This window comes from Manduca sexta, chromosome 4, assembly GCF_014839805.1.
Source record: "Manduca sexta isolate Smith_Timp_Sample1 chromosome 4, JHU_Msex_v1.0, whole genome shotgun sequence".
Lineage (NCBI taxonomy): Eukaryota > Metazoa > Arthropoda > Insecta > Lepidoptera > Sphingidae > Manduca > Manduca sexta.
Window position 1 is genome coordinate 3,244,467 of NC_051118.1, and position 18,606 is coordinate 3,263,072.

Below are 18,606 nucleotides of genomic sequence, written 5' to 3' on the forward strand. Positions count from 1 at the left end.
AGTGCTAAAATTATCGTGAATATATATATTTTTAAAGCCATAACGTAACCGACAACAAGAATTTTTGTCGTAAGTGCCTTGCGATCGCTTATTTGTAACGCAAGCGACCCTATATGTCCGACATAGGTGATGGACTTTGAGGCTTTTACTATAAACAAACCTGTCAAGACCTGGTTATTTTGTCAAATTTTTGATGTGACAAACATCGTTCTGATTAAATTATAAGTTACAGATAGTAAATTCCAGAATTATCTTATAGAAGTAAAAAACACAGAAATAGATCTAGTAGTAATGTTCGCTAAATATCATACGATTATTTCATAAACTACAATGGAAATAATATTCAAATGTGTCAACAATTTTTACTTAAAACCCTAAACATATCCCAAATATCTTTGAGATACACCATCTGAAATGCCAATAAAATTCTGAATACCACTCGAGGTGGCAGAAGAACTCGTCGTCCTCATAATAAATCAGATGAAGTAGAAGTCGCACAGCTAAAATCATTCTTTGAGATGTTCCCTGCTGTTCCATTCCACTATTATTGCAATAAAAGGACTAAATTATTTTTACCTCAAGAATTTCAGAACATTTCGTTTTCGTATTTACAGTATGTTGATCACTTGAAAGGAAACAATCTAGAATCATCAGTATTATCAAAAACAGTATTTCGTTATATATTTAAAACAGATTTTAATATCGGATTCTATCTCCCTAAAGAAGACAAATGTGCTTTTTGTGAGAAATGCAAAAACTTGTCACTTGAGAACAGATTTTTTTTTGAACAAACCACTGAATATTAAAATCACATTCTGCATGAAGAAAGATGCAAGCCACTGTTTTTAGAAGACATGAGCAAAGTAGCTGATCCTAACTCCTTATGCGTTTGCTTTGATTTAGAAAAAGACCTCAATACTCCTCATTGTAAAAGTGTGACCTTATATTACCCGAGAAAATATGCATACTATAATGAACGTATATACGAAAGTGGCACAAGGAATGGATATTGTTACGTGTAGGGGTGAAAGCCAAGAAAAAAAGAGGCTGTAATGAAATAGTCACAGTTCTGTATAATTTTTCTTTTTTCTTTATTGCTTTGAATAACGAGGCGAGCTTGCCACTCGCTTAATGGTAAGCGATACGACCGCCCATAAACAGTAAAATCACCATCCAATACCTTGAATCACAAAGTATTGTTTGGTATTCCACTGCGCTCGCCATCCTGAGACGTGAGATGTTAAATCTCATTATGTCCAGTAGTTATACTGGCTACAATGTTGTTCCAACTGGAACACAACGGCAGAAATAGACATTGCAGTGGTACCTCATATGTGAGAGGCGGACTCTCACATATGAGAGACCTACCACCTATTTGAATATGATAGACCAAAAATGTACCCATACTGTGGTTAATCTATATTCTGATCGTTGTGCCGGGCAAACAGGAACCGTGCAATGATATCTATGTTAATTAATTTCTTGAAAACCGCAATAATAACTACACAAATAAAGATAACTTATCTTTTACCTGGACACACTATGATGCTTGTTAATTCTATTCATAGCAGTATGGGCTCCCTCTTAGTGGCCAACTATCATTACTAATGCTAGACATAATCCTAAAAGCTACATTGTAAATATTTTAAGTATGGAGACTTCATGGATTGGAAGATCTTTCCACAAGCTTTATTGCCAGCTAAATTTAAAATTAATTTTAATTCATTAAGAGTGGTGCAATTTCATAAAAATATTCCTATTGTTAAATTTCAATATGGATTTTTGAAGACAGTGACAATTACGGAATAGATATGGATTTTATCATCAGATTGAGAGCAAACAGTGCCATCGTCCAAAAAGGACGTGCACTTTTATACGCTGAAGGGCTCAAAATTTCAGCAGCTAAATACAAAGATTTACAGAAGTTATGCAACAAAAACGTAATACCAAACAGATACCATCAAGAATATTCAAGTATGAGGCATGATGGAACCATACGTGATGCTTTAGCTGAAACGGATGAAGATGAGGATGAGGGAAATTAAATATATTTTACTTGATTTTACATAAGTAAGTACTAATACATAATCTGATTGGTCTCACGTTTAATATATTTATTATTAAATTATAACGTTTTATTTTAAAACCATGATGGAACAATATCTGGTGTTAAGTGAAAACGGACGAAGATGATTCGTACCAGAAGAAAAACTTTATTTCATTTCATTCATACCATTTTAAGTTAAACTAAGCTTGATCTCATTACTCGAAATATTTAATATAACAAAAATATTTTTTTCAAATATAATACAACTATTTCATTTGAAAACCTTCTAAAATATCTATTTATTTATCAAATATAGTTTCTTGTATATGGTAATATTAACAGATTTTTTTTATCGTAAATGCCAAAATAACCTTAGATTATGCTGGCAAAATTAATGTAAGCGACAAAAAAGGCATAAATACTTAATATTTTTGACTTTTAAAAACTTATATATATAAATGTATAAAAATAATGAATGTATGTAAAATTTTCAATTTACTTGCATAATTCCTTTTAAAAATATTTAAAAAAAACCTTCTCCTGTAAAATTTGTTTTTTGTCGGTTGCGCTAAAATGGCGGTAAAGGCTCGATATGAACAGTATGGCAAATGATCTGTTTATATAAACATAGTATTTTTGTCTTGAAAATGGTGAGTCTGTCTCGAATTTCTAAAGTCCGAAATTAAATTCTAAAGTCAAGGAATAAAGGCCATTTTCATCCAATCCAATCCAATTTATTTTATTTGGCTGTATCGTTTATACGATAATTATGCCAATGTCAAGTTTGAAAAGCATTTTCATTGGTAGAAGACACACGTGCTATATGTCAAAAAAGGTCTTAGGCCGGGTGAATATGAAAACAAAGATAACATATACGAATGAAATAAAAAAGCAAAAGAAAAACCTTGAATAGGAATAATTACTAAATTGAAAGTTCTTAGTAAAACTAAAATAATAATGTTAATTATATCAATCGTGAGAAAATACATAAAAAGAGAAAAATATATAATATATAAGTACTAACATGACAGCTACGCATGTCACGTTTACTTCTACCCTCCATAATCACGTTACATGTTATTATTTATTACGTAAGGTTATTTTCTAATAAGGTTATAATTTAATATTATTAATTAAAATATATTTAATAAGTTCATATATAAAGGGAGAATCAACTAAACTTAATAAAAAGGACATGTTGACAGGTTTCGAGATATTTGAAGGAAGACAATCATACAAAGAATAAGAAAGGTTAGGACATTTAAAAAATATATGATCCACAGTTCCTTCTTCCAGACCACACTCACATAATGAATGATCCCTGACTCTGGGCCATTTTCATGAAAAAGGTTGTGTTTGACATGTCAATTTATGTCCAATATGGCGGTAATTTCGCCTTTTATATCAATATATTTTTTTTGTTTTGCTAATAGATTCTAATGTAATCATTAAGGTGCTATTGTAAGCCAAAGCGGTATGTAGGCCGTCCTAAGGTCGCCATTGAACTTGAGCTTGGACAAGGCCTCATTATTTCTATGAGTTGACATTTCAAGGTCATTATATAATAACAGAACCGTATTCCACATTAAGTATATATTTAGAGACGCGTTTTTCTCGATGTTCTAACTTTCCCACTTCAGTATTTATCAATAATCTCCTATTGATAGGAACGATCTTAGAATTTAAAAATCTTAATCAAGGTTATTCAGTTATTCTGCAACTTTCTGTAACAGTTTGTAAATAAAGAGGTTACAAAACAGTAGTATCATATCATAATTAAATATCATTCTCTACAGCTCATTAACATAATTAACAGTTGACCTAATCTTACACGAGACTAAAACAAAATCTAACAACAAAGTCGCTATACAGTTCCTCTTTATGTTGCGGATTCATTATACATCGACCTAAGAGAGTGCAAACTTAGTGCACGTGCACTCGGAAAGCCTAACTTTGAACATTGAACGTTATTCTCACACAAAAAGGTGCATATTGTTATGCGCCATGAACGCTTTCATTAAATATATTAGCGAAACGCGATACTAAGAACTGTACATGGATATTAAGGTTGGTTTTTGATTAAACGTGCCGCAAGTAATTTATAAACACGGTTTGTATTGGGAACGGTTTTGCAAGGGGCTGTTTTTTTAGATCGTTTTATGGCTATCATTATTTAATTGCTTAGTATTTGAGCTATAAGTAGTATTTTCTGCTTAAAAAATCTTAATGTCGATTGACAGGTGTAGCATATTTACAACGGTGGCTCTATAAGTAGGAATGCACACGAGTTCTTCACATAATTTAAGTAGTTAGAAAGGATTTTAGTAATTTTACTGGTGGTAAGTCTCTCATTTGTGAGAGTAGGTATCACCGCAATGTCTATTTCTACCGCCAAGCAGTAGTGTGTAGTCATTGTTGTATTTCGGTTTGCAGGACATTGTAGGCAGTGTAACTACTGGAAATGGTTGGACAAGGTTGAACCTCAGAGGCGTAGCAACAATGCTTTTAGCTTCAATTAAATACTTTTCATCATCAAAATCATTAGAAACAGTTTCCACACGAATTGCACCGTTCATAGTCAGTGGCCTCACTTGATGAATAAAATAATCAACGGTAAATTGATTTCACAGCCTCTAAGCGCAGGTGTAAGTAAGCCGGCTGTGAAACGGAAGGACGCGACTCCGTACTCGAACAATATCTATTATTAACAATTTCTCTGATAGGAACTTCGATGAGAGTTTAGTAAGTCCGCATGGAGATTTGCAATAAGACCGGGTTTACAAGGTTTATCTTCAAGCATTTCCGGGATGTGCCCATTGGAATATCTGTTAAGGGTAGGGAAATTTACTATTTAGTACGTACTTCCATAACTAAAACTGAAGACTCAATCCATTTCCACTAAATATAAACCTAAAGGCAGATTAGTGCTAAGTGATAAAATGCATGTCCCTTGATCCTGGCTTACAGGAGTTGCAGTGGGAGGGTGTGAGACTCGGATACTCTCTGGATTACTTAGTACCAAGACGACATAATCGTGTATACGATAAAGCTCTTTAATTTAAATTAAAATAAATATGGACAAGAAATTTTCAGTATTACTGTTCTATCCCCTTTTCTCCAATAATTTACGAGAGTTGGAAATAATGCTTTTCTATTAGATAAGCGTCTTAGTTACTTAAGGACATAAGCACGTGGGTTCGATTCCTTGTATAGTTTTAACCTCAGTTATTTTCCCGTTTGGAGTTAAGGTTGAGGGAAAATATCCAAGGAAACTCGAACGACATTGGCGTATCATTTCTCAGTTGATTGTTACGCAATGTGTTGTGGTTACTACTTTAATAGAATTATTACATTTAAATTCAAAGATCTCACGATGTTTTTCTTCGCCTTTTAAGCAAGCGATAATCCACAAAGACAACACATATAATTTTAGAACGGAGGTGTGTGTGCTTGGGATTTGAATCTGCGGACATTGTTCTCGGTAATCCGTTCCACACCCAACTAGGCTTTAGCCGCTTAGAAAAGTATGTCTGCGCTATATCTTTCTCTATATAGGAATATATTATTAATGTTAGGTCATAAAAAAAAAATTAACGGTATAAAATCTGAACTTTACAACACCCATAAACACTAGACGTTTTTTATTACGCACATTATATCATGGCATTTATTATTTTCATTGAGAATGTCTGCATGAATCATGAAGGAATAACAATTGCATAATAAACATAGTTTCTATATACGTTGTAGTTCTATATACGTTGTAGGTCTATATACTGCTGCGTCAGAATTACATTAAACTAGCTGCCTTACGAATTTTCTCTCGATCCAGTGATCGAAAGGCCTCTGCGACGCGACGTCCTCTTAGCACTCGCCCCTGAGGATGACCTACTTAATAGTTCGAAACTGGTCGGCGATTCCGACTACATAGTACGTGAGTAAAACCGTGTTGTGAATGACTAACATAGAGCAGAGCGTATTTAAGCGTATGGCATATTAGGAATGGAATTGGTGAATTCATTCGAGTTTCGATTTACGGGAATGATCGATCACGCAATTTGTCAAAGAATTTCGTTGCTTTACATTTGTAAACTCTTAATAATGAGGGAGGGGGTGCAGCTGCCCTCCCTGCCCCCCTTGGCGACGCATTTGTCTGCCATTAGATAGGTATCAAGCCATTCATTTTCATAATAATTAGCTGGTAGTTTTCAAGTGTTATTTCGGAAAACAAATCATAAATTTAATCATATTTATCATAGTTGTGATAACTAATGTCACCTCTGGCACAATCTTATCAGAGATTTGGCAAGTAAATTGTGCCTCTGTGCCTATCTCCCCTATGTCTGTTTTGAGATACGGCAATTTGCTTTTGTTTTATTGGTGTAATTATAATGAATGATGGACATAAACTGTTGGATCCTAAGGTTATGGTCATATCATGGTACGGAATACACGGCGAAGAGTGAGTGAACTAGTAACGCCTCTGCTTACCCCATTGAGTATAAAAGACGTGAGTGTGTAATTTCAATACCTATCTATACATAATATAATAAAGCAGTAAAACTACTACGGTTTTACTGCTATATTATTTTATGTTTACTGTACACCGTAAAGTGTCTGTATATTGAAGGAAACCTATAATTAAAGCTGATGACTAAAGAAGAGTAACAAAACGGAAAATAGCGTTTCTTGGATTCATTCATTCATTCAACACCGCCATTAATGACGAATTTCTTTAAAAAAATGCCGCCATGAATTGGGCATCCCTTGCTGCAATATTCCACTGATTCGCACGTACGAAGTCGAGGGCAAAGTTATTTTATATTTTAAATGCTTAACAACAGATTCGATTTTGAAGATTGATACGTAGGAAGCTTGAAAAAGAAAGGACATAGTCCATAGGAATAATCCTGGACTCTACTATTGGAAGTTTTATTCCGGGAAACTTTTATATCTACTCCAAGTTTGTTATACAAACCGTCTAGAAACTTGATAATTGTGAAGATTGTGTGTTCTTTGTTATGTGAAAATGTCATCGAATGTAATTGATAAATTATTTTAGTTTTTATTACATATGCCGTAATTACATTCTATTAGTAGAGGATTTCCGGTTGATAAAGTATGTCGTAAAAATATTAAGTTTTATAATAGTTCTTATTAAATTCATTATTTATTATCATAAGTTTTATTACAATGTCTACAACTCAACAATTTCCTAGTGTTTTCATAGCATTACTGTTTTTTCTACCTTATACAATAATCAACATTAAGTGACAACCCACAGCTTTAGGGTGCTTACAAGATAGCCTCACGGCAGGAGCGATGCGTTTCAGATAAATAAATTCATATAAAAAGGAACCCGCGACTGCCGCGTTGTTGTCGCACTGCAACCGCGCGTCACCTAGCGGCAAATTGAAGGCGTTCTTAGATCTTTTATTTTAGCATCGTTTATGTTTTTATTTACCGTGCACGGCTAAGTGACGCCACTGCACCTGATGGTAAGTGGAGTGGGTATCAATAGAATGTCGACTGACGGGATGATTAACCCTCGGCAGTCGACACAATTATGCCGGCCTGTAGGAACTGGATATACACAGGCTTATCCCAGAACGCGACACACTTACATGGCATGTTGTGCCAAATTTATGCAGCGCGGCCGCAGTCGCGTAGCAAATTTCTGATTGTACTACATCGATGTCTCTATTCTACTCTCTAGAACTAAATCAAATTTCATCAAAGAAGATAAGCACGAAAAATTAATACTTGAATTTCAGCTTCGCTATGCCAAACAATTACCATAATACTCACTCTAAAGTCTAAACCGTTAGCTTAGCCAGCATGTTTGAAATGCCTGTTCATAGCATACACAATGAAACGCGAGTGCATTTAGTGCACGCGCACCGGCGACGTTCGGTAACAAAACGGACCGGTTCCCTTGTGCGCTCGTTTTTGTACGAAATGCCTACGTTCGGAATTTCTGATGTAGGGGGACGAGTTAATTGCACAACTGTTTCTGTTGGTTTTTTGTGTTTGAGATCTGTCAGCTTGTTACCGCTTTGTTTGTCGCTTAGCGGCAATGAATAACTTGTGTTCTAGCTCTTTGGTGATATATATTTGCCTCGGATGACTGTGGTGCGGTTTGCGCCCTTGTCACGGGCCATACGATTGCTCAATATATTCCAGGACTTTAATATACTTGTTTAAAACCTGCGGGAATTCGTAGGAATGGCCCACAGATGTATTGAAAAGAAATATGAAAATGAATACCTATTTGTCTGTATAACATAGCTTAAGTACTGTAACTGTTATGGTGTTGTATATATATGAATAAATATTTCCGGTATGAAGGAAATTTTAGTCAGTGTCATTATAAATGACTAAGTTCAGAGGTAATAAACATTTAAAAAAACATACATGGCGTATCGAAAACCTTTTTTTTAGTCGATTGAAAACAGATTAATTGATGCGGTAATAGTATTGAAATAGGTCACCACCTTTATTTTATCTTCAGCTGTAAAACAAGATGGGCGATTTTCAAACCTAGACAAATGTTTGTATTATATCTAAATGTTTTATGGTCCGCGCATGTTTGCGTAATCCACAAATGTTTGTAAGGTTTGGCAAAAATTTTGTATACATTATGCTAACTGATACAATGCAATATAACAAATTATTTTTAAGTGGTTGTTTGAATACTTGTACCCACAGTAATATTAAACTTGTGTTATGAGTATCAGGATTCTCACATACAGCATTACCTGAGATGCATTAGATACATTGGAGCTGTTGTTTGTAAACTTAGTACGAGCGTGTGAGTGTGCGTATGCGTTTGAGAGGTTCGCGAATATTTGTATCAAACCTGAATATTATGACATCGAAACTTTGGTCGATAGTACACAATGTAATGGTTGGTACGCGAATATAGGTTATATTTTAATGCGTATAAATGCTGTATATTATATAAATTATCTAAGGGGAAATGTATTACTTACAGGATGTAAATAATTTAATAATTTGTACATTTTCTACACTCGTAGGACCGTACTGAAGTCTGAACCAATTCCTTGAATATGTTATTAAGTATGTGGGTACCTTATTATGTCATTTCTTAGTCTTGTCAAAAGTCTAGACCTTACAGTATTAATCTATATGTTAAACGTTAACAAAAACTTTTAAGTAACCCTTTTTAAGAACATGCGCTCATGGAGTAGTGTGAGATTCGAAATAAATTAAATTTATATGGAGAATATAAGAAATCTAAAATTTATGTAAAATAAAAAATGAATGTGTTGCAATTATATAAAATTCGACGGTCACATGTCGTCTACAGTCTTTCGACGACTATCTATTTAAACAAACGGCAATCTAGGTTTTATAGATTAATGGTCTTATTCATAATAAAACCCTTATCGAAGGTATAAATCGCAAATAGTTAAAACGTCCTATAAGCTTATCGAGCATTCGATAAAATTTCTTATTCATAATGGTTTCATAAACCTCCGATAACAAAAAGGCCTTTAAATGTGCACAATGTTGCCATTTCGTAGAAAAAAAATTTAAATAAGTTCTACCAATTACTACCAAGTTTTGTCTCTGGAAACAGACAATAAAAAAAATTGTCTGTCATTGTCACAATGGCGTTTGTCAAAAAAGTAAATAAAATAAATACAGGAGGAAAATTTATTTGTTGTTCTCGAAATTCTTTGTAAAACTTGGAAGAACGCAGGCAGCAAATTGCGATAAAATGGTAGAGAAGTGAAAAGTAGTTGGAGGAAGACAAGGTTGGTGCAGCTCTTTTCTGTATTTGAACGTTTGCGATATGCATTCCTGCATTACTAACTATTACTTTTTACAAGATTATGTTGAAGAAATTGATTAGGAGCGGGTATGAACCCGTTCCCTAACCAAAAACTCTTCCCTAAAAAGAATATGAATTCTTGAACGTGAATGTCGTCACGAACTACAATTTCATATAGGTGTCGTAGATTCATTTGGGGGAGCTGTGCTAACTGAAATGTAATATTGCTACTCATGCATTGCGCATGTCCAACAATATGCACTATGATAGCCACTCTTAAAATATTCATATAAATAAAATATTTGGATAATATAAAATAGTGATTATGTAGCCTGGTGGCATTCAGCACAAATAATAAAGTTAAAACAGCACAATGAAATATAAAAGGAATAAATCAATTTTATTTTGTAGATAATGCTCATTGTGCCTCCTCAGACCTCACTTCCAATAGAAAATATAAAGGAGATATGTATGTATCCATTTTATGCTATAATCATGTAGGATATTGTTGTTTTAGGTAGGTCATAAGTAAAATATATTTTTGAGGTCTTTATTAGTTAAAATAAAAAGGAAAATAAATAAAAACCTTTATTTATCATGTAGGCATATATATAAAAGGCTCTTATGACAAGTCAACATATAATCAAATATGATTTACAATTTGTAAAGACCACCGATTAAGGCATGCATATGATGCATTATTATATTATAATCCACCTCCACCTGGAAATATAAGGGAGGTATTAACAAATCATCATTAAGTAATTTATCATTTATACTATAATCCTGTGGGATACTACTGTTGTATATTTGAATAAACATTTTTTTTATTTCAAATTATGTTGAATGCTTATACATTGCATAATTTCAGGTTTGTCCCACATCTGCAGAATAAATTGCAACAATAGAAGTGCAACACAGAAAAGAGTTGCATGCTATTCAGATGGACAATGAGCTCCAGTGAAATAAAAAAAATAAAATTGAGATATATTAATAAAAGAAAAATATAAATTTTATAAAAATAAATGACAATGACTAACTTTAATTATGTTGTATAATTAGTTACCTTTCAGTGTGAACAACTTTAGTCTAGATTTTGGGTCAATTATGATAATAATTGATACTGACACCTCTTCAATATTGGACACACTGTTCTGTGGCATATATCTCTCTTTGAGCAATTGCAATGTTGTGTAACACTGCAAGAGCCACAATAGTAGTCTTCACATTGCCAAATTTAAGATATGCCATGAAACAGGCATTGAAAATGCTGTTTCCACACACCAAAGTTCTTGTTGCAATATCCGGGAGTTATGAGTGCTGCTTTGCCATCTAACAATACCTCTGATCTGAAGATTAGCATCACAATTCACCTACAACAAACCTTTAAATCTTACCTGAACAACAAGATTGAGGAAATAATATCCTTTTCTATATAGTGTTAGCCATATTTTTTACTGTTAAGTATATGGGTGTAGAAAATACAACCAATTATAGATGGGCAGTCTTTTACATGGTGAAATTCCAACCTTAACAAGGGTTCCTCTGAAAAGAAGTGGGGCATAATTATAATCTGCAGCATGTAATACGAGCGCACGCTCCACTTTGCTACATAATATACCACTGGTAGTGGCTTTAGATAATCCATAGAGGTGTCCAACATCTTACATCTATTAAGAAAACGAACCTAAAAGTAGCTCATCATTAGGTATACGTATTTACCGAAGTCTGTATAAATATGGAATAGAATTAACTTACCTCATGACGATCCCAACATGTCAATGCAGTTTATTAATACTTGCAATTCTGGTGATCTGCCACAACCTATACGGTGAAACAGCAACTCTTCGCGGACTATCAGTCACTTATAAATGCAGCCGTATGTTTGGAAAAATAATACCGTTTACGGAATTCATAATTATCCAGAGAAAACGGATCTAATTTCTGACGAGACATTTTTCTACCTAAAGCAGCCTAGCTTGCATTTTTAATACGTAACTAAATAAAATTATTTCTTGAAACGAAAATGATCGAAATGTTGTTTACTTCTAAGTACAGACTGACACACACACAACAAGCGTCAAACACGAAACAGCTGACCGACGTCAGCCATTTTTTTGCTATCGAACGCTTAACATAGGTGTAAAGACGGGGGTTAGGCTCGATAAATTAAAGCATCTTTATCGGAGACTTTTAGCGCAATTGAACCATTATGAATACCAATTTTTTACATGCCTCCGATAACGCCCAGATAAACTTCCGATAATTCTGATAGTTTTATTATGAATAAGACCGTAAATATAGTATGTTCTATCGGCACTATTGTTACATTCACTTATTACCAACGTGGACACAAATCCCCACTCATAAGTACAATGCTAAAGTCAGAGTACGCTCAGTGCACGTGCGCTAAGGTTGCTGGCGGAGTTACTTTAAGTGGATTTACGCTGAATTGGCTTAGATATTTACACGAGTGGTATATTTATACGTAGGAATAATGGCCTTATAAATAATGCCCGTTTTAGCTTTAGCAAGTGCGATAAATTGGACATAATCTTTACTATTTTATTGTAGGTAGATACGACAATTACATGGCATGATTTGGACAGTGGTTCGTCACAGTGCCGAGCACTGTGACGAATAAATAATAGTAAATCTATCGAGATAGATGACGTAAAAATAAATAATATGAAAATACGTTATAGGAAGTCCCATACCATTCCTAGGTTCAAGATACACGTGAATTTTAAATTTAGAACCTGCAATACGATTTAAAATGGTTTTACCGCCATGGCCTCGACGGATTTTCTAAAACAACAACAAAAAAATACGTTACGTATGCATTATGCTTATTATATTCCATATTCTAGGACCGCGGCCTCTGTGTTACATTGTTTGCTTTTCACGAGATGAATTTATGTGATATGTAAACAGTTCAATCGTTGTCGGTGCGTTTGGTGCGCGCGCACTGGAACGAGCGCGAATTAATGAACTGACACGTGAAGACTTTGAGGATATTGTTAGTTCCTAACATCCGTATATATATCAGCCCTGTATTATATACTGTCCCACTGCTGGGCACGGGTCTTCTCTGCTAATGAGAGGGATTAGGCCTTAGTCCACCACGCTGACCTAGTGCGGATTGGTAGACTTCACACACCCTAAAAATTCCTATAAAGAATTTCTCAGGTAAGCAGGTTCCCTCGCGATGTTTTCCTTCACCGTTAAAGCAAGCTATATTTCACAAAGAATACTCACATTTTTTTTTGAAAAATCAGAGGTGTGTCCCCTTGGGATTTGAACCTGCAGACATTCGTCTCGGCAGACCGTTCCACACCCAACTAAGCTATCGCAGCTTATTCAGTATTTATTAACATCCGTATTCACAAACAATAATATTGCACATTGCAAACGAACGCATATTGTCTGCAATTTCATAGTTTGTGGATTTGTTCAGATTTGCTTATCTGACAGCCTATTAAAGTTGTATCTCACTAGACAGACAGACTTTATTATAGCATTGCTCCTTACTCAGTTAACTCACTGCGCCGCTATATTTACACATTGCGAAGGCTGCCATGCCGAAAGCAAAGAGGCAGACTTATAGCATTGCTCCTTACTTAGTTAAGTATCGTTAGTAAATTCGGGGTTATGTTTTTATAAAATACATTTCGAGCGTCACGTGCCAAATTGAGTTGTAGAAGCGTTTTTGAAATAAAAATCGAAGTGTACTAGTATCACCTCGTGCTGTATGACTGTGTGATGTTCAATTTTCAAGCTGCAATATGAAAACAAAAATAGAACTATTTTTATTACGTAGGCCGGCAAACGAATAGGGAACGCATAATGTTGAGAGATCCATTACTCAGCCCTCAAGCATCCATGACTTAAAACAGCAGAACAATGTTGGCCTCGTCCCCGGCGTAATATTTTTCGAATGTAGATATTTCGCTATGCTTAAGAAACGTAACTACGTACTAGTACAATCGGTTTATCGTTCTTTTCCAGTTCGCGCACAATAATCGATCTAATAGCCATTAGCGACGGCACACGAGGGCCTATAACATGTTTCACGCACACGTAGCCAATCGGTCGATCGGCGGCCGGTGCATTCGGTGCGCGTGCACTCGCGATGGTGCGTCATTGTTGCGATGTTCGTTGATTTTTTGTTAGGGTTGTAAGAGGGCGACTTCTTTTTGTTGTATGTTATTGAGATGAGTCAGTCGCTCGTTCGTAGGTTCTACGTAGGGTTTATTTATTTATTTATTTAAGGACCTTCAACAAAGGGTACACGGGTTGCCAGACGTCCCGTATTGACAGGGACGTTCCGTATTTAAGGCACATTTTAAAATGTCCCGACAGGACAGACTCTGTCCCGTAAATCGATCAACCTACGATTGACAAGTGCTCACGCACGCAACGTTCGTATTATCGCATACATATCAATACGATTCGGTTTTTAAGTAATAAATTGAATAAAAAGCAACTTGATGCAATTGATTGTTACAAATATGTTAAAACTGACTCGATCCTTGGAATAATGTATTAAATATGTCACAAAATAATTTTGTTTCTTATTTGTCCCGGGTAAAAAACTGAAATTCCGTATTTTTTGCCCATTAAGGCGTTTGTCCCTTATAGGCTGAAAAAATCTAGCAACCCCAGTTCCACGAAAGCAGTGAAATATAAAGACGTTAAAATTTTGAATTACTAAGCTCTACACAGCCCTGCAGTGCGTTCACGTGTGCGTTTCACCCTGAGATATTAGATCTCATTATTTCCATTAATTATACTGGTTACAATGTAATTAATTAAATGTATTACAATTATTATAAATTAACGATTTCTCTTATTCGAGACTTAATTAACACGTTTCATATAGGCATGCGTAAACAATATAATCAATGCGTTCACATTCAGCGTGTTCGGTGCACACGCGTTCGCAATAATTGAATGATAAATAAATAAATTGTATCGTTATTAATAGGTTTAATCGTACAGTGAAATCCCGTTCAGATAATATAACAGTTGTTGTTTTATCCTTATAGTAAATTCTTAACGGTTTTTTAGACTTTAAACCTCACATAAGTTTTAGTTTATTACAAACCTCGGGAAGTAAAAGAAATTGGGGACTTAATGTAGTTTTGTATGATATTGAGTCGTTTCAATAGTACAGAACTATAGTTTAGTTCTGGAACCTCTTGTCTCCTGGTTCATTTTTCATGGATTGCACTGTATTTATGACTTTGAATGCAGTAATCAGACCCTTATAGAGGAAAATAAACTGTAAACTTACGAGTTTAACTTCTATTTTAATCATGCCACGCCAGTAAACTTTACTGGATATGAACAATGCTATTTTAAGTGCATCACGTGTGGCAACCCTATTGGTTCGCTGAACTGGTTCACTTTTATGAATCACACATTAAAGACTATAATTAAATTTGGTAGTTTGGGATTTAGTTTATTTGTATGCTGACCGGGTTTTACATTATTTGTCGTATTTTATTGATAGTTTGAATTTAAATGCATTTTCTACTTTACAGCTTATTGGATAACCTTGAGATGTAAACGTTTTAAAATGAGATCAATTCCACAAGTCTTGTGACAACAGCATTCGACAGGGCAGGGTTAAAATATTGTGGAATATTTAAGTTTACAAATAACTATGTGATAAGCTAAAACGCGGCACACACATCTGACTCTTCGAAATTACGTCTGTATAATAAATTTGTGTTTGTTTTAACGGTGATGGGAAACATGAGGAAATCTACATACCTGAGAATTCTCCATAACAATTTCAAAAGTATGTGAAGTCTGCCAATCCACACTAGATCAGCGCGGTGGAATAAGCCCCTGAACCCTCTTAGGAGTAGAGGAAGCCCGTGCCCAGTTGTGGGCAGTATAAACATTAGGCTCTCCTTTTAAATCTTAACACAGGAAAGCATAAGCAAGCCAAGAAAAGTCTTGCTGAGTATGGATACACTTTAAAATTTTGCCTTTCTTTCGTAAATTCTGTTGTGTATGTATGATTCTATGGATTCTCCTTGTTAACAGTTATTTTAGTAGATGAAAATTTGCATCATATTATAAACTTATAGTTCATAATATATACCTCTAGAGTACGTAATCACATATGCAAGTGGTAAATATTAAGTGGTAATTATTTTTTATGTTAAGTAATTAAGATAATTCGAGAGTTCGTCGATCCAATAAATCTTTTTGTATTAATAACTGAAGATATAAGTATTGGTTATAATTTTAGGTCAATTCACTTTATTGTTAAATAAGTATTTTTTTTTACAAAAAAAAGGGTTTACATATTTTATGACATAATTGAAGTCAGATGAGTGTTTAAAGGTGGTTTGAAACTTGGGTTCTACATATCCATTATAGTTCCTAGGGTATGGAAACCTTTCAAAGGGTTTTGTCCGTATAAGAAAGGAAAAAATGCCATGAACTGCTTCATATTTACGAAATTATCGTGTAAATACCGTAAGCTTTTCGAACGTGATGTCGCGGTCAATTACTATATTTAAGACTATTTCAAACGGATGATTCATATTCTGTCGTAGTTATTTCGAGCATGAAAATGTGTTTGTAAATTGCCTGATCATTTATTTTACATGCTTTATTTATCAGAATACAATTCATAAATCAGTTGTTTAGCTTATTTAAAAAACTCGAAACGCTTGAAACGACCTACTCGGTGGCGTACCTAGTTTTATTGGTACGCAATCACGGTTCTAAGCTCCTGCTTTTGCATACCAGGTCGGGCAGTGATATAAGGTTTTTCTTTCTTTCTGTTTATCACTAAGCCATTTACACGACTCGATTCACTCGTTAAAAATGCAATAAAAATCATAAACAATAAATTGTTTCTTCTAACAATTCGCCGGCTCAATTGAATTTGTTTTCAATTGGTTTTTCATGGCTGTTATTTGGTACAAACGCATGCCATTCTAATTGCGATTGTCCACAGTTCATACGTTCCATTGATTGTGTTCTGGTCGTGAGTTATGTAAGCTAAAAGGTTAATAGTAATATAAAAATTATAAAGGTTGGAAAGGCATTCAGAATTTATCTGGTATTAGATTTTAATCGCGGCTCCGGCTGCGTGAAAAAGTGTTAACGGGATAAATATTTTCTCTGGATGAAAAGTAGTTTATAGCAGGAGTAAGGCAGCTTCCTAATAGTGAAAATATATTAAAATCGGATTAGTAGTTCCTGAGATTAGCGCGTTCAATTAACTCCACAGGCGTTGTTCTGTCTTAACTATGTATGCACGCGCGTATTCTGTCGATCGCTGACAGTTATTTCAAACCACTGACAGTTATGTAAAATTAATATTGTCGTTAAGTTTTTTTAAATTTTCGAATTTTCCACGCAATATTCTGATTTTTTTCTTTTATAAGAACCTTCTCCTGGCAATAACAAACACAACAACAAAAAATAGTGAAATCGGTCCAGCCGTTCACGCGTGATGTCGTGACCAAGGGAAATAGGGATTCATTTTTATGTATACAGGGTCATTTCGACATTGCGTTACTAAATGAAACCACAGGTTCTTGGTGACCTCTGCTAACACCGTGCAAAAGATTATTCATAAGTAACGAATATTTACGTCAATAATCTCGATTTTAGATTTATGGTTTTTTGATCACGCTGTTTCTTAGCGCGCTTAACTGAAGTGAATGAACTACGTCACAGCTGATGATATTATTACCGAACCTATAGGGTTCAGAAGGTCAGCTCACAAATGAACTCCCAATACGTTCACTGACTTGGTTGCAGCAATTCATTGAGTCAATAATTAATTACTACAAAAATATTTCGTTAATTATAAACGTTATTTTCGTTAATAAAATAGTTTTCTTACCAAAAAAGTTACCTACATAATTACTAAAGTTACAACATTTAAATCTATTGGTATCGTATTTTTTTTAGATTCTACATGATATTCCGACATTTATTTTAATTCCAACATTAATATTTCGGTTTGTCATAATACCTAAAAGAAGACTACGTACACATTACCGAACGTCATATTATGCTTTCTGTACCATTTCTTTGCTAGATAGGTACACTATGGCAACGCGTCCGAGTCTTTGACCGAGTCCGAAGAGCGCGGGATTATTTAATACAATAGTCGTACTCTTTCTCGCCTAAACTCGCAGTGTTGTCAGTATAAACTTTTTTACCAAAAAGCTTGCTAAAACGACACAGCATTTCAAAAATTCTGATATTAGATTTTTTTTTATTACATGATGTTCTAACAGATTTAACACACAATTGTATTACAAAATAAAATAAGTAATGATTTATGATGAAATGATTAATGAAAAGTGTACCTAATGAAAATAATACACAGCAATATTTTAGTATTTTTGAAACATTATTTTAAGTAATAAAGTATAATAGAGATTTTGGATTCAGTGATTCATTTTCAATAGACATACAGGGTATAAAATAAACAAGATATTACACAATAAGGTAATAATAAAAAGTTTGGTAACACTGCGAGGGCACGTGTTAGTTGTAAAACTGTGGCTCGTCAAATATCGTGTACCTCCAGATTAGTGTTGCCAAGATCAATTTGTTTAAAATCAAGAAGGTAAAACAAATCGAGATTTAGTGTTGTAGATCGGGACATAAAAAAAGCAAGTATTTTTTTTTTAATTTTAGTTTTATATGTATTGCGTTTTACAAAAAATATCACTGCAAGTCATGCTAAAGTTGCGTTTTAATTTGGATTTCTGTT

At 34.2% G+C, this 18,606-nt stretch overlaps 1 protein-coding gene and 1 long non-coding RNA gene across 6 annotated transcripts in view; one reads left to right on the plus strand and one right to left on the minus strand.

Annotated features, from left to right (window-relative positions):
- The window catches only part of LOC115452577, a 127,551-nt gene that overhangs the window by 2,888 nt on the left and 106,057 nt on the right, over positions 1-18,606 (plus strand). Inside the window, exon 1 of one of the 5 annotated variants that reach the window (XM_037441462.1) lies at positions 6,538-6,557. The exons of the other annotated variants lie outside the window; for them this stretch is intronic. The gene's annotated coding sequence lies outside the window, so the exon portion shown is untranslated. Of the gene's footprint in view, positions 1-6,537; positions 6,558-18,606 lie in introns of those variants that run through there. 5 annotated transcript variants of the gene reach the window in all.
- LOC119190184 lies at positions 11,311-12,253 on the minus strand. The gene is made up of 2 exons (XR_005112808.1): positions 11,604-12,253; positions 11,311-11,390 (listed from the first exon to the last, which is right to left on the minus strand). It is a non-coding gene; the product is annotated as an uncharacterized LOC119190184 (long non-coding RNA).